General features: G+C 43.3%; 1 long non-coding RNA gene across 1 annotated transcript in view; it reads left to right on the plus strand.

The window, feature by feature from the left end:
- LOC118118871 overlaps nucleotides 1–5,940 on the plus strand; it is a 44,122-nt gene extending 38,182 nt beyond the window's left edge. Inside the window, exon 3 of the long non-coding RNA XR_004698010.2 lies at nucleotides 5,164–5,940. This is a non-coding gene — a long non-coding RNA (uncharacterized LOC118118871). The remainder of the gene's footprint in view (nucleotides 1–5,163) is intronic.
- The last annotated feature ends 14,999 nt before the right edge of the window (nucleotides 5,941–20,939 follow it).

Raw genomic sequence — 20,939 nt, forward strand, 5'->3', positions numbered from 1 at the left:
TTGAATTATTTGGCCGCAAACAGCACAATGATTTCCTTTGGACTTAATATTTTTGCAACTTAATCAAACTCTATTAAACTGAAACCACACAAAAACAAAAAACTACCCCAGGACACATTTCACTTCAATCTGGTCCTGTCCTCTAGAAAAATAAATGATTGTGTAAAAAACACAAACATGAGTGCGTTAGAATTATTATTATTATCTATTTGTGTGAATGTTTATTCTATTCAGCGTCAAACAGACAGAAGCAGACCTACAGATTTGTTGGTAGTAACACTGGTGAACGGATGCTGCAGCGGACAGAGGACATTTTATCTCTACTGTCCTGCAGCCGACTGTTTGGTGACACGTAGCTTCCTCGGCTGTCGAAGCCTCAGAGGACCTGTTGAGCCAGATTTAAAACTTGCTGCCAGGCCCCCAGCTGTGTTGAGCAGCTCGTTTGACCCCGATGCACAGTGGAGTCTCTCTCCTCTAATGTTTTACATTTATGTGTCGAGCTCTAAACTTTAAACTGCCTCGAAGAAGAGAGAAATTCAAAGTCAGATTTACAATTTATTTTTGACTCTCCCGTCTCTCGGGTTCAAGGGACAAGACTTTGTGAGGCGACCGCCTTTCGACGTCGGGGGGCCGATCAGGAACAGATGGACGGGGTGATGACCCCCCCCAGCAAGCGAGAGCTGCAGCGCAACTGCCGCTCAAAATCCCAGCGTGTGGATGTGTGCGAGCGCAGAGGAAGGAAGAAAATGGGAATGGTGGGTGGGTGGGTGGTTGGGGGGGGGGGCTATGTTATGGCTCTGAGGGTGCTACGGCAAACAGGGTCCCCATGATACGAGTGACTGACACTCCACCAACATCTGTTCCACAGAAAACACTCTCTCACTCTCACTGCTCCACTAACAAACTCCCTGACTCAGTCTCTGTCACACACACACACACACACACACACACACACACACACACACACACACACACACACACACACACACACACACACACACGTGCACACACATGCACACATGCACACACACACACGGAGTTAGATGATCTTTTCATTTTACAGTAAAGCCAAGAGGAATGGGGAAATTAGATTAGGGCAGAATAAGATACTCCACTTATGATGTGGCTCTTTGCAGGGTTCTCTGCGCTGTTGACAGAGGAGGCTGCAGACGGCACTGATGCCTTTACCCTTCTCTTCTCCTTCCTCCCCCACCACGTTACCCCCATGAACCTCCACTCCTCGACTCCTCACTCCACGATCGGGTTTCCCTCTGTCCATCAGTGGCTGTAGGGGGAGGAGAAGCAGGGTTGTTCTGATCAATGGCAGGAAACCAGTCGATGGGAAGGGAAGACATGAAATAGATAGGCCCCCACAACCTGCCTGCCTACCAGGATACTGCAATCACTTCTCCCTGCGTCCGTCTATTTCTTGCTTATTTCTGTGTCCCCATATGTAATTCTCTCTCTCTCTCTCTCTCTCACACACACACGGAGTTGAAACACAGTCCTGATACCACACATACAGACATGCATGTGACCGCAAAACAGGCTGCAAAACACACACAGCAGCACATCATTTCAGACTCTGATATGCCAACACACACACACACACACACACACACACACACACACACACACACACACACACACACACACACACACACACACACACACACACACACACACACACACACACACAAACACACACTAGCATGCATCACTTTCCCTTTAGGCTGCATCCTTACCTATTTACCTGCCCCTTATGGGAGATTGACTAATAATATACAAAATTTGAATATACTGTATATTTCTCCCAGCTCTATGCAAATCTCTAACATATTGCTTTCTGTCTCCAGGGAGCCCGCACATTTCCACACATGAATATACTTAGAACAACAAACACACACTGACACACACACACACACACACACACACACACCAAGATATGTGTAATTAGGGCAGACAGAGACAATAGCTGTCTCGTTTGAGTTTATTAATTTGTGGTTTTGCTATTAGCTTTTACCGCCGAGCGTTTTATGGCCGAAAACGCCGCGGCTCATTCCTCGAGGCACTTATTAGCAAAATGAGTATTTGCTGGTTATTTAAATCCATCCCTCTGGATCAAATTAGGCAGTATTAGATCCGGGCAGAGTTATGAAACCAACACTGGTAATACAATGGAAAAAGGTGGGGACTTCATTATATTGAAGGTCTGTGCTGAACATGAGCTGACTGCTTCATGTGTGAGATACTTATTGGAATCGTCTTTTCTTAACAGATGATGGGAATGGTCGCTGTTGCAACGTTTGACAGCGATGCATTGAGTTTGTCCTTGTGTGTGTGTGTGTGTGTGTGTGTGTGTGTGTGTGTGTGTGTGTGTGTGTGTGTAGACGCATGTGTGCATGGGTACAAGTGTGTGTTTCTGATCTAGACGGTGCAGACTACCGAGCTTTCTTACCTTCACAGCTAACTCTTAACTCCTGTCAAAACAGAGCTTTAAATTGAATTAAGACTCCATGCTGCAGTCCCTGCTGAGCCCCCCCCAACCAACGCCTTTAACACCCTACACTGCTGTGGAACACACACACACACACACACACACACACACACACACACACACACACACACACACACACACACACACACACACACACGCTATTGACAGAGCATTTATATGCAAACAAGTACAGATATCATACTGTGTGCCTAAATCAAATTAAATTACAACTAGATTAATGACAGCAAGTGAAACAAAGCATGATTTTCAACAACCGCTTGGACACACACACACACACACACACACACACACACACACACACACACACACACACACACACACACTCGCAGAGGCACAAGCAGAGCATATTTTAAATAGGATGAGGCCGGGTTCAGCCTTGAAACTCTGTAGCTGTTAATTCACTGCAGATGAAACAGACAGTGATACCTTTCCAGTGTCCATGATGCTGGGAGGACTCTAGTGTGTGGATGTGTGCTGCCCTGTTTAGATTCTGTTTCGGGTGGTGAGTTGATCTGCAGCATGTGCACTGACGATGTGTCCAGCAGGTTCAAACACTTGTGAAGAAGTGATATTTGCCACAGGGGGGAAAAAAACTAGGTTCTGGCCTAAATTTTGATTTAAATGTTTTGGCGTGTGGGAATCTTCCTGTTATGAGGACTATCTAAAAATACAAATAAGCTGCATCAATAAGTGAATCTGTATTTTCATTTTAATCGCCACATTGGCCTTGATATTTGACACCGGTGTTATATGGAAAATTCATTTCAGGAACAAAAGCAAAAACTCTTATTGTCAAACTCTATATGTGCATTTTTGTCGTGTCAGCAGAAAAGCTATTCACAGGCAGGAGAAAAAAAGAGCACTGCTAATATTCAATTACATGCACTTAATGAAAAACACCCCCCAAAAATGTGAGTTGTTGCAGAGAAGGCCAATAACCAGTAATTTGTTGCACACAGAGCTGCTTTTTCAGTGTCTGTGTTTTGTCCTCGCAGAAGTGTCGATGTTCTGGGTTTCATCCAAAGACGACTCTCTCTCCGTTTTTGTTCTTGCGTGTTGTTGGCAGTTCAAGTTGCTCTATTAGAAAATCATGTTAAAACAATATTGTCTAAGTGTGGGGGTCATTAATCACCAGGTTGACAAGAGCTCTGGACATTGTTGACAAGTAATGAGTGTGTTACTAACCTTTAATACATTTGGGCTGCTGTTAGTCAGGTGAATAATTAGTACGCTGATGATGGCACAGAAATATTCTGCACGGCCGCAGCTCTGGTGATTATGTGTCATTACTCAAATAAAAGGCAGGAGTTTCATTTCATTGTTCACACATTGAAAAAAAAAATTCTCACATTTTCCAAGCTTTGTAGCAGCAGTAATAAAAATATTACTTTCTCTCTACATATCTGTGTGTGTGTGTGTTTCAGTACTGATTTCTTATTTATTGCTTTTGAATATTTACACTGTAAGAACTAAATAATAAACTCGGTAAAATATGTATATTTGTATATTTTGGGGGGAAAAGATTAAACATATTAATCATCGTGAATTAATTAAATATATTTATGGCAAAAAAGAAGTAATGTGACAATAAACACATTTACGATTAACAGCAAATCACTGATGTGGCCTAAATGGAGTTATCTTGTTACCACTGAATTTCATCATTGATACACATTATTATAAACCTTATTTATGAGGATTTGTATCGGCTGCATGGATTTATGAATGAGCTGTTCTCGTCTGGCTCCCACAAATGACAGTTAAGTGGTGTGTGGGACGTAACCTTTGCTTGGGGAATGAGCAAAAGGTTACAGCAGCTTGTGTGCGAGTGTGTGCGACTGTGTGCGAGTGTGTGCGAGTGTGTGTGTGTGTGGTAAGTATTGAGCAAAGGCCACTGCGATGCAACCGAACACCGGCTCTTTGTCTGGGCAGCCGCTCACCACAGAACGCTAACCAGAGTGTTTCATTTCTTTCCAAATGCAATTCTTCTCACAGTAAATACGATTTTCATTCCAAATGACCGTTACCTCCAAAAATCACATGAGCTTAACTGTCATAATAATGGATAATTAAGTGAATATTATTTTCCACATTCAGTTGTTTTGAACTTTTGGCTATATTTGTATTTATATCCACAGCCTAAGAACTGTTGTTGTTCTGATGTCAGTGATTTAAAGTAGATTCCGTGTTAATGTGAAGCTCGAGATGCTGAATGTCTTTTTATCACTAACAATAAAATTCACAGGTTTTTAATGAGTCCACAGAATTTCCCCAGAGACAAAGGAACAACAGGAAGTGAAGGTTAAGAGCAGAAAACCTCTCACCTCTTTTATACTGCTTTTTCTTTTCTTTTTTACACTTCATAAACCACCTGTCGTATGAACGAGGAGAAAGAAAAAAAAAAGAGTCAAGGTTTATATTTGTGTTTTCAGGGTGTGAAATGCTGATCCTAAAAGAAGTGAGCGTTGCGTGTGTAGTTTTCACATGGAGTGCGTTACAAAAAATGTTTGTGTGTGAGGCTGCTGGTGTGTTTAGCATATGTGTTCCCCGTCCCTCCAGAGACATGATAATTGTTTGTTGTGATATTGTAATGAAGCCCTCAGGCCCTCTTAAACTAATCAGCCTCTCTCCCTCTCTGTGTGCAGATAGATCGGTTGTCAGAGCCGTGGGCAGGACGGTGTGGCGGAGCGCAGCGTCTGCCTTTTGGCCTTTGCCTTTCGCGTGACACATTCCTGCCTAACACGTTAGCATGCAGCCCGCCTATCAATCAGCCGCTCGCCCAGTCCGGGCTCCAGCTGCTGCCCCTCGTCTCTCAGAAAGTGATGATACACGAGCAACATTTTAAGGTAATAAAGCTCAGCGGCTCTGCCAACAGTTAGGCCACGAGGCATTTGAAGGATTTTATAAAAACGAAACAGTGGAAATGTCATTTTGAGAAGCAGACGGGTTTCCAGTCCAGAATGTGTTCCGTCACATCATTTGCCACAGTTACTAGAATATCAAATGATTTTATGCTTTGTAATGAGGGTTTCGTTTTTTTAAATTCAAAATTTAGTTTGTCCTAAAGGCCAGATGTCCATTTCACATGAAGGAGATATAACCGAGTCCTCTTCTACACTCTCATGCAAAAGTACAAATGCATATTTTCTCATTTTCTAGACTGACACCTTCCTGATTAAATAAAGTTTTAGAAGAAATACTTTTGATTTTGAGAGAATGTATGTGTGAGTCACTTTATTGGCCTGTAAATAAAACAGTTAGAGGTCAAACATCTACTTTTAGAAGTTTAAATTCAGGATAATGGAAGGAATATGGAAGCAGCATTTTTTGAAGGAGTCCTGTTAAATGTCCTGCATAAAAATAACCTGTATAATCCTTCTGTGATAAATAATACACCAGCATCAATAAAGAAATATAACAAATGCATCGTGTGTTCTTTCCTGACATGGATCAATATTCTGATACAGAGTGAATTGTTGAGCGCAGGTCAGATGATGAGGGGATTGAACCAGCATCAGTTTACAAAACAGATTAACCTCCAGAGAATGAAGTGAAAGTTACACAAACAGCAGTCGTGTAAACTCACTCACTGTGGATCTGTGGCATGCACCCTCTGTGTGTGTGTGTGTGTGTGTGTGTGTGTGTGTGTGTGTGTGTGTGTGTGTGTGTGTGTGTGTGTGTGTGTGTGTGTGTGTGCGTGTAGGTGTGTGTGGGTGTGTGTGTGTGCACTGCTCACGTCTGTCTGGATGATGATGATGACGACCATGAATACGGTGATGATGATTGGTTAATTGCAGTCAGCTTGCAAGTGCAGTGTGTGTGTGTGTGTGTGTGTGTGTGTGTGTGTGTGTGTGTGTGTGTGTGTGTGTGTGTGTGTGTGTGTGTGTGTGGAGTGTGTGTGTGAGTTCACAGGTTGTAGTGAATAAGAAGCTGCCATGCGGTGGCTGTGAGGAGCATGTAATATGTTTAAATAGGGCAAAGTAGTGTTTGGAGAATTGATAATTACTTGCATCCTTCTCTGGCCATAGGGACACTGACCAGATCTCACCCCCTACACACACACACACACACACACACACACACACACACACACACACACACACACACACACACACACAGAGTAGTATCTATAAATAAACAATGCCACCTATGTGTTATTATAAATGTGACTTAAATGTGAGGTGACAACTTATCTCCTTTAGAGAATAGCTGTGGATCTACCTGTGGTCTTCCCTTCAGGGTCAAAGGTCACCAAAGAGGATTCCCATTGCCCTCTATTGGTTTGCTGCAGCACAACCTAAAACATGCCAGATTTTGTTCATCAAGATCCAAGCGTTATTAGCAAGTATTTCAAGGAAAATGTTGCAATAAAGTGAAATCCTGAGGAAATTCTTATACAAAAATACAAAGAACAACAAAATCCTGGATCGTCCCACTGATAGGGATCCACACTCTACCAAGTTTTGTGGAAATCCAAAATATAAGAAACTACTTTGACTATTATTCTGCCTAGTTTTTCCAGTAATGTAAAACAACTTCCCGTCACATGTGCCTGTGCGTGGGCACGTGCACGTGCACGCATTTTTGGGGTCAGAAGGTCACAGGTGGCGCCAAACTCGATTCCAGATTGAGTGTTTAACTTGACTTTTGCGATGCCTCCCTTTTTACCACTTCTGGCACTTAACGTGAGTGAGACATCAAGATGTGACCACAATACCACATTCTGCGTAAGAGGACCTTTTTCTCACTCATAATATTGACTCTGATAATGTTTTCATCACTGCGCGGCGGCGGCAGATCACATGAACAGCATTCTCGCACAAACCAAATACACAGCGGCTGCTACGTGGGGCGAAGGACAGAGCGACTAATGTTGCTCTTAACTTTTTTTTTACCTCTGAATCAATAAAAGACGCTCTTTCACTTCTTCCCCGAGTGGAGAAGCATGTGTGCGCTGTTCGCTCATCAGGACGCTCGGCTCAGCTCGGCTCTCAGAGGTCTATCGTTCTGAGTGTTTCAAGGAAATGGACGTGAAAATATACAGAATTGGCCGTAATTATATGTGAAGGTTTATTTAAGTTTGAGGGTAACACGGAGAAAAAAAAAGAAGAAAAGACAGACAGAAATCCAGATGAGGGGCTTGTTGAGCAGAGCAGGGTTCAGCCTGTGTGAGTGTGTGTACTCGTCCATGTATGTGTGTCTGTATTTCACGTTGTGGCTTGATGATGTTGTCTGGGCCAATCTGCTGCAGTGAATGGTTTGAGTTTACGAGCCCACGACAGTCAAATTGTCCTAATCACTAAGTAAATAGATACTTCCCCAAGCTATCAGGGCACATACACCCCGACAGAGCTGCCCGTGAGGAGGAGGAGGAGGAGGCGCAGCTGAAAAAAGGGGGAAAACTTTCACGGTTAATTGTTGTTTTCCTTCTTATTCCAACATAAAAACACCCGGTGTAATTATTCATAAGTGCCACTTTGATTTGGGCAAATTTGTTTGAAAGAGGCTTAAGGTGTTTCGCCTGAGTTCTTCCCTTACAGAGTCGGGGTTGTGCACGGAGGGGCTTGTGCTCGCAGCGTTTTTCATTTAAATTGAAGCTGAGAGCCGGGGGTCGGGTAGAGTTACACACCTCGTGCTCCTTTCTGAATGACTTGCGTCTAATCTAACCCAATCTGGCTTTCTGCAAACCTTATGGTGCTATATTTCTTTACATGCGTTGGGTCTTAAGATGGGATAACGACTGATGAAGATAATCCACTCAAATGAATTAGATTTGTTAGAAGAAAAAAAAAAAATGCTTTTAGCTGAAGTGAATCCAGCACCTCTTGAAAACATTTAATTTGAGTTTACGGCGCATTGTGGCCTGGAAGTGGAGTCAACTTGGATTTAAGAGCACAAAAGAAATGTGCACACTCACAACATGGGAGGTTTGCTGGGATAAGCAACAAATACACAACAAGCTTCAGCTGATTTTTACAGTTTTACCTTAAGATTCTACACTAAACATACAACACTGCGTGCTGATCAGTAATTTACACCATCCACACTCATAGGTTCGCAAAATATACCGACATAAATATTGCGCACGGTGTTTGGAAATCAAGGTATGGACCAGTGCGCGTATCGTTTACCAGTGATTTGAACATCAGAGTGTAGCTGAGGCCAAGTCAGCAACCGTACACGGGAGTATAGAGTGTCTGTCATGCCTGGTTTACACTGGACTCATGTCTGGAACAGGAGAGGAGAGATACGGTGACATACCGGGGACTGAAAAAGTGGAGCATGTCTCACACGTAGCGTCAGAGGGGAAATTAAGAAAATATGCCCCAGTTGACACAAATCTGATGTTTGGTCATTTAAAAGGACATGTTTAATTATTATGTCATGAACGTTACATGAGGAAATATGAGCTACAGGAGTGTTTTTTTTTTTGTGTGATGCTGATTTATTAATCTCGTTAGAATAAACCTAAAATGTCTCGTTTGGACTTTCACATGTTTTGACTTCCCGTACTGTACGTTTTGATTTGAGGATTCCCAAAGAGAGAGAAAAAACCAAATCTGCACCGGATCGTCTAGACACTCGTGTATCAGATGTCCACATAACGTGGGCTTATAGGCGCTTCCAGTCTTCTGTACGTACCTAAAACGGCAGCCGTGAGCTTTACGGTCTCCCATTAACGACCACGCCGAATACCACAGCCAGCGTTTAAACTGTAAACTGTAAATGAGGCAGCTCGGTGCGTCTGTGTGCGACAGTAAGAGCTACACTAACAGCTTTTTGAGCAGTTTGTAATAGAGACACGGGTTTTACTGCGTGTGTGAGCATGCGTGTTGAGTGTGTGTCTGTGTCTGTGTGTTTATGGGCTAATTAGGATCGGAGTTACACCATAATTAGTTTTGTGGCATTCCCACAGCACAGCGTATCGCGTTACAGCTCATATGCATAATTAGGGAAAATAAACATCCAGGGCCTCGGATGGCTGTTAGGAATCTTTCAACGCTCTCAGTGTTTCTCCCCTTTTCTCGACTCCCTCCTTTCCCTCTTGTCGTTTCTCCTGTTTTGTCTATCTCACACATTCAACACATCGTCTTTCCTTCCTCCCTGTTTTCCTGTGGTTCGAAAAAGGTGAGAGGTGGAGTCTCTGTCCCATTTGGAGTAACACACAGCTCTGGATCAACACACACACCGACACGCACACATCTGAGCATACACACTTCAACACACACACTTTGATTTTTTTAAAGGGTATCTTTAAAAGACAATGAAGACAGAAAGCAGTGTCCTCAAAGGACTGATTTTGGACAAATTCTGAATTCATAAATAAGTCTGGAGATAATATAATGTAATCATGTGGCTGTTTTCAATGGTCCAGATTTTAATGTAAATGTGACTTTGGAAATAGTGTCGTTTTGACCTTATAATATAATATTAATAATTATCATTAATTAATAATAAACTGAATTTGTAGGGCACTTTTCAAAATCCTCATTATAAAGTGGTTTATAATGGCAGCAAATTTAAATGGTCTAGTCATTAAATCAACATTTTCAACATGGAACAAATAAAAGTGAAAAGAGAATCTGGGGAATTAAAACTCAAATAAAATCAGGGAAGGCTTTTCCAATAAAACTGAGATTTTTTACAAACAGTTTCCCAAATGGGAAACGATGACATCACAGCTTACTTCACACTGTTGCCTTGTGAAATGAGTGAACACCAGAAACAACAACACTGGAGGTTTCTCTCGGTTCAGTTATCCCTGCTCGCTCTAATTACAAGTTTGCAGCTAAATTTAGCATCACTGCACATTTGTCTCATATCATAATAAATAGTGTTCTTCTCTGGTATTTGACGGAATGTCCATGTCGCCTTGATCGCCACCGACTGGCCCAGCATGCTCTTTTGAGTATTTTGTTTTTGTGTTCTCGTCTGGAGATATTTTTTAAAAACAACCTCCGTGTGGACGGAGACCTTTCCTAAAAATAGAGGGGAAAATATCTGTTCAAAAAAGATGTCCTCAGTGGTGTAGACAGAGTCGTGACTGCAAAAGCCCTGTGGCCTTTTGGTTTTCAGCCGGGCCCCTGGAACCGACAGAAAAACCCACTGAGCCCTCTGAAAGGTCAGAGCTGGAGCTTGGACAGAGACCAGAGAGGCTTCAGGTGCCTCCAGAGATCCTCCTTGGGCACCTGCACTTTGACCCTTCAGATAAAAATAAGAACCCGTCACATTGTTGTGATACAAGTTCAAAAAATAGACGTATAAATCATAAATCAGGCAGCAGTTCAGTGGGAGTCGCTACCTCTTATGGTTAAATAGTCTTCAAGGGAAAAATAAGCCCTTTTCCCAATGAGCTGTTCAGTGTCTCTCAGTCAGCTCTTCTTGACTGAGCGTCACACTGTCCCCCAGGCATTAATTTTTTCACATTGGCGCTCCGGAGCAGACACATGATGTCAATCCCACTATTTATTATGTTTATTTTGCTCTCTCACTTCATAACATACTGGAAATGTCAGCCTCAGTTTCTCGCTATGTGTCTCTTGGCTGAACATAAAAAGACGTGACAGCAAGGAGTCTATTTTCCGTGGCGTGTGTGTGTGTGTGTGTGTGTGTGTGTGTGTGTGTGTGTGTGTGTGTGTGTGTGTGTGTGTGTGTGTGTGTGTGTGTGTGTGTGTGTGTGTGTGTGTGTGTGTGTGTGTGTGTGGGTGTTACCGACAGATTTTCTTTACACTCCACGCTGACATTGACATTAGCCATTTAGATCTGTGTGTATTTGTGTTTCTCCAGAATCACGAACCATGCACACTGCAGTGGTGTGTGTGTGTGTGTGTGTGTGTGTGTGTGTGTGTGTGTGTGTGTGTGTGTGTGTGTGTGTGTGTGTGTGTGTGTGTGTGTGTGTGTGTGTGTGCGTGTGTGTTTACAGATCTCTCTAATGAGAAATTATTGAGTTGCAGCACTGAATCTTTTTTTGACACAGTCCATTTATTTTTCTAGGTAAGGCCCATATTTCAAAACTGGCTTTTGCTCGATGGCTGAAATCAAATATGGGAGCAAGTGAGAATTTACCCTCCACTTCTTCTGTGTCCACTCATTACAGTTGTGTTTACAAGGTTGATTTGAAAAGGCAAGTTTAGCTTGGGAACATCTGAGAAGTCACTGAAACAGACTCACTACAGAGAGAAGAGAGCGGGAGAGAAGAAAAGGAAAGGAAAGGAAAGGAAAGGAAAGGAAAGGAAAGGAAAGGAAGAGAGCAACGAGGAGGAGAGTGAGAGTACAGACCAGATGTCCAACTGGGACTGTACTGAATGTGTGATCATATCTGATATGGATTTGTATTTCGCAGCGGGACATGATTTCCTGCTTGATATACAGATGCGTGCACATTTTTTGTGTGGTGGCCGACGTGCAGATTTGCGGATGGACAGAGAGCAGATGTCGAGAAGACGCTGAACAATGGACTTGTTGATAATCAGCCTGCCATTAAAACGTGCAGGGATTTACATGCATGTGCAGGCGAAAACTTGAGATGTATACTCTGGAAGCCATGTCGGAGGGGGGGGGTTAGCTCTCGTCTGTTGTGCACACACACTCAACCCTTCTTCTCCACCTCACAGCCTCGGATTCTGCTGAAGTTGATGCTTTAAAGAAGATTATTTTATTTATTTTTCTTTAACGTGTTGAAAACAGTTCTCTTAACTGTATTTTTATACAAAGTTTTTAAAACTAAACCATTAAATCTAAATGCATTTTAAGATACACTGAGATAAGATCACTGGAATAAATAACATGCAACTTTAATCACATTATCATCCCTTTAAAACTCAGACTCATAGATTTTGATCTGCCTACACTAAGAGGAAATGGGGGGGGGGGGTTTAATACGTTTTCAGCACCGCCCATTCAGTCGGGACTAGTCCATCACAGAGGATGAATTGAATGGATCTGAAGTAGTTAATTAGAGCCAAGGTCACGTAAACACTGCCCGATAGCATGGATTTGATTTCCATCAAATTCACCAGGGACGGGGACACTTAAATCGACCGCTACACACACACACACACACACAGATTTCAAAATAGACATACAAAACAGGGGAGCACCTGTAAAAGCGGAGCATTAAAGCACAGTGATTCTTTATTTCCACAGAGGGATGCAGGGGTAAAGAAACAGAGACAGAACGAGAGAAAGACAAACTCATTGCTGAGCCCGTTTTGTTCAACAGCTGCATTTCCTCATGGCCCCGACTCAGCACATTTCCATCAACCATCCCTGCCAGACCACAACACACTGTAACAGCCGACTTCAACACACACACACACACACACACACACACACACACACACACACACACACAACTGAGTGCATTTGCGTAGATTAATGAAACGTCTTGCTGAACAAGGAAGAGAATACCTAGCTCTGTGAAATTGCTTGCAGACTGTGTGTGTGGGTGTGTGTTGGTGTGTGTGTGGGTGTGTGTCAGAGGCGAGAACAGCATGTTTCATCTCAAACCTTGTTTCTCACTGCTACTACTCTCTCTCTCTCTCTCTCTCTCTCTCTCTCCTTGCACCTCCCTTCGCTCGGCCTCGTTGCCCATTCATTTACACTTGTCAAGAGGTGGCCATTAAGCCCCAAAAGCCTGTGCAGAAATTTTATTACTAAACCATTTGTATCCCTGAAAGAAAAATAAATCCAGCGTTCCCCGCGACTGCATTAGAGCCGCTGTTTGGCGATTTGTTTAGGTTGATAACACTCACGGCCCACGAGCCACTCAAACGCTGATGTGACTGGAAAATAACTCGGCTTTCTTTCCGTCTTCCCCGAGCGGCCAAACAAGGGCCCGGGTCTGAATGTTAAACAGCTGTAACACAAAGTCCTACTTTATTTGACTTCTATTAGCAGAGCTAGACGTCGGATGAAGAGGGTTGTCCGTGCAGTGTGCAAGAGAGAAAGAAAGACAGAGAGAAAAGAAAGGTCCCAATAAAGCAGTTGGATTTGGTCGGAGTGCTCGTAAAAGCAAGTGGGCCCAATCAAAATGAATGGGTGCGGGGGGGCTAACAGGATAGATCTTGTCCCTGAAGACTCCGACTGACTGACTGTGTTTGTGTGCTGATAAAGACCCATTTCCACTGATCTAAAAACCCACTAACACCCACTATCATCCAACATCTGGCTTTTGTCTGCAAAGGGAATTGATCCAATCATTCACTTCCGGGTTTTTATCGGCTCCAGCTCCGATCGGCAATGGGAAGGGAGTCAATTACTTTTTTTACCACGTTTAAAAAACCTGCGTTTACCCACTTGTTATGGTGCTAAAGACGTATCCCTCTTTATTTTAGCAATCTAGACGCTACACTCTGTCATGACATCTTAGAAACAACGTGCAACAACGATTTGTTTTCTTTGTTTTTTACAAGACACATATTTTGGTGTAAATGTGTAATTTTTGTTTCCAATATGTCTGTGTGCATATATATCTGTGCACGTGTGTCTATTGTCCTGGAATGTTAAATCCACCGAGGTGTTTAACCATTTAGCGTCTCACCAGAGAGCTTCACATTCTTCCATCCCCTGGTTAACAACTTGAGCCTGATTTCCAGACCGTTTGTCTGGCTGTTTCATGGTCGCACTGATTTCATGACAGTATCCATACGCAGGCGCGGGCGGACTGGGGGCTTTTCGTCTCCCTGACATAGTAGCAATTGTACAATGTGATGGCCTTGGAAAACTAATGGCTATTCACACGGAGCTGCCAAAGTGAAACCCAACGCGCGATGACTGGGGGAATGCTCCCACATCTCTTGTTAAATTGTCTCTGTCTGCTCATTCATTTGTGCAATTGTTTTTCCTCTCTTTCTTTTCGTCCTTCTTTCATTTGCTCTTGGCTCTCTCTCTCTCTCTCTCTCTCCCTCCCTCCCTCCCTCTCCCTCCCTCTCTCCACTGGGCTTTGTTTGAAGTCTGCTTCAGGCCAGTAAAGGGACTCCCCCATCCTTCCCGTGGCTGTATAAATGACAGCTAGTGAAACACGATACACTGGCCCCAGCGATAGCCGTGCCGCTCGCTCTGTTAATCAAATTCGCCGTAATTGTCATGTGCAGATTTTTTTAAAGGACACGGAGGGGGAACCATGAGTCGAACCTCTGAACCCGCGGCCCTGGGGTCAGCGTTTGTCAGTGTGTCTGAGAGTTTGTGTACGGTCACGCTGTGTTAAGGAGCTGAGTTCTGGACGGAGCGTCTCCTGAGGGAGCCCATCGTCCACCCACTCTGTGTCTCTCAGTCTGGTTGTCTGTTTCGATGTCTCCCCCGTGTTAAATCCTCCCACACGTTCTGTCTGTTTGAACTTTTCTCCCCGTCTCATCCTTTCTCCACCACAATCTTCAGCTGTGGCACATGAGAAACTTTTTTTACGACAACAGTTGGTCTCGTGTTGTGATCTATGTCGAAGAGCAGGAGGTGACACAGTCAAAACCTTGTCTTCACAAAGGCTGATGAGCCAGAGGAGCTTCAGAGAGGACGTGGGAGGACAGCGAGTCGTTTCATTCACATGAATCTCGTCTGCATGTTTTTTTTTACTGTCTCCATACCTGGAACTAGCAACAAATGATTTGGACAAATTGTTGCACTACTTCTACTCAATAGGATAATGTAACGCACAATGTAGGCTGCACGTTATACGTTGTAAAATACAGTATAAAATATGTCCTCATTAACGTTTCTAAGCAAAAGGGTCAGGATCCCACATTATAGTGGTTGGTTTTAGATCTCAGTTCAGAGCTAAACTCCAGATTTTGACTCCGTGCCACTGAACAAATTTGACCATTCCTCATTTCCCAGCTCAGCCTCGACTCCAAACCGACATGTGGCTCTTCAATCAGCTGGTCCGACTGTCGGGAGGGGCGGCGTATGATCTGTGAACCAATCGGAGCCAATCTGAATTGCTCTTGATTGCAACAACTGATGTTTTGCCACAACCCCGTGTCGTGAAACCGTCTCAGGACTCATTAACCAGGTGAAACACGTTGTGCACCTGTTGGATCCTGATGCTGAATGATGAGTGACGTTGATCTGAGCGTTTTGGCATTAAGAACAATACGAAGTAGTGTCCCCTGAGTCTAATTGGGAAATCTGAGCCCACATTTGTCAACTGTCGTCATCCAACAATAAAGAATAGAAGGGAAGATAAGAAGACAGAGAGAACGACAACCAATTGAGAATATGAAACACAAGACGGCGGCAATAAATGATTTGTGGCTACGCTCTTTTTTGTGCCACCATGGAATCCACCCAGCGAATGAGATATAAAGAGCGGACTCCCGTTGGATAACCTGCATGACTTCACATCACTCAGGGAGCGTTTCACTGTGCAACAGACCATATTACAGCACCGGGCAAATATGCACTTTATCGCCTACTCAAGTCCTTTCTGCTCCATTTGGATTGACATAAATTGTGCAATATGGTCGTCTTGATTTCTGCTCCAGGCAGCAGGCTGCAGGGAGGAGGAGGAGAGAGCCGTGAGGTCACTTAACGGCAGAAATCTAATTCTGTTCATCTTGAAGCGTTTGAATCGAGACTCTGAGTCCATGCTGTCAAATCTCACCCATGCGCTACTGACCACATGTTTAACAAGGCGTTACAGTGATCCTGCAGGCACAAGTGTTTACCCAGAGTCCTGACCTTCTCGCACTGACACTTTCACTGCTGATATAAATACCACACACACACACACACACACACACACACACACACACACACACACACACACACACACACACACACACACACACACACACACAGCAAACATGCAGGTAACTCAATCCTCATTGTCCTCCATTCTCTCCATTGGCCGACACCTGTCATATGTCCTTGCTCTCAACCAATCAGGTCCCACATCGTTAATGATCCAAAGGTTATTTTTAAACCAGGCACTTGTTGTTGAGAGGCCGTCTGTACAAACTGTGTAAGGGCGGGAGTGGGCTCATATTTGGTTGCAGTACATGCATGTGTGTGGTTTGAAACTGGATAGGTCAGAGAAGCCTGTGCTAATATGTCCTGAAGAATGCTTATGACGAGGTGCTAACTCGCAGTGATTGCAACTGCTGGAGGCAGAGAGAGAGAGAGAGAGAGAGAGAGAGAGAGAGAGAGAGAGAGAGAGAGAGAGAGAGAGAGAGAGAGAGAGAGAGAGAGAGGGAGAGAGAGAGAGACATAGGGAACACTCCAGTTTTATTTGGGAGACTGGAAAGGTCCCCTCATGCTTCATGTTGACAGGACATCCGTCATATTGGAGTGATGCAACTGCCCCATAGGTTCCTCCATCACGTGGCATTGCTCTAGTTACCGGATATATTTCATGTCGGAAAAATAGGTCAAACATTTGGACAGGCAGAGACGAACATGATTTGAGAAACAGTCCATTTATATTCAAAACTGATGGATCCTATACTGATCTGTAGATCCTCCTTTCTCCTGGCATGAAGACCCCAAAATCCTAATAACACTGACAAGTCCAAAGAGTTTCCAAGTTTCCATTGAAGCACACAATGATACACACGCTCGACCAATCACGACTCAGCTGTCACTCGTGACGTTTCACCTTGTTTTCAAAGCATCAAATATCTCATAAAAGCAAACTCAGCAGAAAAAACTTTAACTTGAATATTCATCAGTGTGAGAAGAGGAACTTCTGGAGGAGTACAGAAGTTCCCCTTCAACGTATATATTCTGACCCTGTAGACAACCCTATACAGGAAGCATCCCGAAGGTGTATATCAGGGTAAACAAGAATATTCAGGAGAAAAATATGTACTTGGTGTCTAATATCATGATGAAGTGCTTTACAGCTGTAAAACCTGCCCTTAAACTTCCCTAGCTCATTAACCAGTGTGTGCTGGGAATGTATCCACTCTCACTAACCTCAGTGACGGGCTAACACACTCTGAAAGGTCCCTTACAGAGCTGGTAATTGAGGAAAAACCTCCATCGCAAAATGCTACCACTGTGTTAACCGCATGGAAAAGTGTGTGTGTGTGTGTACAGTTTGCCTGTGTGCACTTGCACCTGTGTGTGTGTGTGTGTGTGTGTGTGTGTCCATAGCCAGCCAGCATGCACACTGAGCTGTGGTATTAAGAGTGGAATTTATGTAAAAGTTCTCATATTCAGCAGTCATTTCCTTTTGATGTTCGAGCTCAGTGTTTCCACGCAGGAATTTTTTTTTTACTCTGGAGAGAGAAACGCAGCGGAGGAGGAAAAGAAAAACAGAAATTGGTCATTTCTTTATGGAGCTTTCCGGAGGCAAAACCTCATCATAACCAAACCTTTAGTCCGTCTGACCTCTCATTGGGACACAGTCAAAAACTGCCTGAGTCGACCATTCACTGTTAGGAATACACATCTTCAAAAGAGAAGCCAAACCAGCTTGATCGCCCCCTGGTGGTCATAAACCCTGCCTCATCCATGCTAGCAGATGGGACAGGGACCTAATTAAGCCAAAGTACACATCAAATAATTAATTTCTCAAAGATGGTTTCTGTTATTTAAAGTAGTTCTTACCACACTGATGTATAGAGAGTTAAGCTTTAATTAGTTATTTGATGCCCTCTTTAGTCTGTGGTTTAAACCTGAGCAAACAAAGACACAGAACATGGTCTTGCCGTAAGGTATTTAAGAAATATGCGTATTATTTGTATTATAGTTTATTGACAGAGCTAATGGAGTCATGTTTATTTTTCTACGTGTCCGTTAAGTATGCGCTGCTCGCTTTGTGTGCGTCGGCTTTTTGTGTGTTTAAGAACATGTCTGAATCCATCTGCATTTCATTGCATGTAACTGCAGGCGTTCATGCTCGTGTCTGTGTTTATCGATAGAGCTAATGGATTTTCTGCCGGCTCAAAGTTTGTTTGTTCAGTAATCCAATATGGCGGTCAGTTTATAAGGCCAGCCTTTCCGAATAGAAGCATGACTCACGACTCCGTCCTTGCATCGACATCCGTATCAGGTAGCGAGAGACAAGACGGGGGAGAGAGAGAGAGAGAGGGAGTGTGATCGATATAGACCACAGGGAGACACAGAAAAATTAAAGAAGGTAAATGGGAAGGAGGAAGAATAAGAAGAGAGAACAGGGACTTTTTCTCAACCCTGAAAATCAGATAAGATATTTCAGTGAGTGGAAAGGGGAGGTGTTCCACATGTGTTGATAATTCACTCTGAAGAACACACATAGTCAAACCGCTCATTAAGTGTAGTGACCACTGGGAGACCGATGGAGGACGATCGGCAGAAGAGACAGAACTCTAGACTGGCAGCAGACAAAGTGTCATTCACACAAACAAGGTATCCAGACTGAACCGAGCAGAGGAAACGCCTCCACCTCTATCTCTGTGTGAAGTGAGTCACATCTCAGCGTCTACACTGAGACCTCCGCCTTCCCCCTAAGTCTCTGCCCCTCGCCACATGAAAGGAGATTACATTTCTAAACCATGAAGAGGATTTATGTTGAGCCGACTGTAAAATGCTTCATGTCTGATGGCGACTGGGAGTTTGAAAAAAGAAAAGCTCTTGTGACACCGCAAATGGTGACTGAGAGGCATCTGGATTTGTGCGCTACAGCTGGGCAATGGCTTCACTGAGGGACATATACAGCGATCTGTACACTCACTGCTCATGTAACCAGCGCAGTGATATCTGTAAAGTCATCTGTATTATAGTCTTACATATAGTTTGTAGGGTTTTGACTAATATAGCACTTTGCTAGGTCCCATCCACCTCAGTTACTGTTTCTATTCATGACAAGTTTTTTAGTCTTCCATTGTTCATATACAGTCTTCAACCACAAAGGCGCGGCGCGTTGCAGTTGTAAGTAGTCTTTGAATTACTTTATTATTATAAATCAATTCAATTAAATGTCATTCCCTCTAACGTAACCCTGGTTGGACGTTTACCATAGAAAACGACAATTACTGCCTTGAGGTTGTTTGCCTTTGCCAACCAATGAAGTCGCAGGAAATATGATTGAGACAGTTTCACCCTTTGTTCCCTTGTGCCGTTGAATAATTGCCAGAAATGATGGGAACTTAATGTGTCATGTTAAATGTTGCACTGTAATATTTGACAAGTTCATGTTTAAGTGGAGTGTAAATGTCCTCAAATCTAACAAAGGACATGATAGGTAATCATTACACTGAACTAAACTAACTAATTCACTGCGAAACAAAATGTTTTCAAAATGAACGATCTATAGGTTGAGGGAGCAATAGAATAGTTTGAGAATTCATATGCATTATATTTGGATGCAGTGTTTTAATACAAACAATCAATTAGCAAGATCAAATTGAATGTTTTGGAGTAAAAGAAAAGGGCGGAGAGAAGGATGAGATGGGAGGGATTCGAAAACAAGAAAAGTAAAAGGGGGAAAAAGAAATAAAAGCAAGCTGATGGAAGGGATTCTAGAGAACAGGGAATTGAATAAGAACAGATTACAAATGAGAAAGAAAGCACAACAACAAGGAACAAAAGATTGACGGCCTGTGAGGAGGGCACACACATAAAATAAGAACAGAGGAATCAAACTGGGGAAGTTTATGCTCAGATCAGATTGGGGGTTAATATATATATCTGCAGACAAGGTGGTCTGGCCACCGTGATTAGCTTCAGCATTTCACCGCTCTCTTCCCCCAGATTCTGCTCTCTCTCTCTCTCTCTCTCTGACTCAATCTGTCCTTCGCTCTTTTTTAGCGCCAGCACCAACCGTCCCCCTGCATTGTTCTCGGAAAGAAAGAAAAAAGGAGGATGGATCGTCTTACCTTTTCAGGAAGACCCAAAAAACAAAAAAAAACACAGACAGAACCTAAAACTTCCTAAAAACACAGGGGAGACAAGGGGGAAGTGATGGCAGAAGGGCGGAGGGTGGGCTGCGGGTGAGGGGTGGAGGTGGAGGGTGGTCGAAAACGTATAGACACAGTGAAATTATGTAGAAGGAGGTGTGTACAGAGCCTAAAATCATTTTTTAACAATCTCTCCCTCTCTCTCTCACACACACACACACACACACACACTTTGGCATGTTGCCTCACTCCAGTCTTCTTCTGCCACACCGTGACAGCAGCATGATTCATGACATTAATTACAACAGCTCGTCCTTAACAATATTAACGACTTCTCGCATTTCAATCCTCCCGTCAATCGCTCACAAAGGAATTTCTCTGACCTGTCTGCACACCCGCAAATACTCAGCATTTTCTAAACGACTGCACCTCAGTCAACGCTGCTGCAAGCTTTGTATCCACAGATTTATACAACACAGAGTTCTATTGTCCTGTTTTTTTCAAAGTGCAGAGGTCAGCACATTGGTTATAATTTCAGCATCCTGTGATTCCAGTAACATCGCACTTATATTCCCTTTCCCACAAGTTCATTTGTTTTGGAAAAG

Source organism: Hippoglossus stenolepis, chromosome 12 (genome assembly GCF_022539355.2).
Source record: "Hippoglossus stenolepis isolate QCI-W04-F060 chromosome 12, HSTE1.2, whole genome shotgun sequence".
NCBI lineage: Eukaryota > Metazoa > Chordata > Actinopteri > Pleuronectiformes > Pleuronectidae > Hippoglossus > Hippoglossus stenolepis.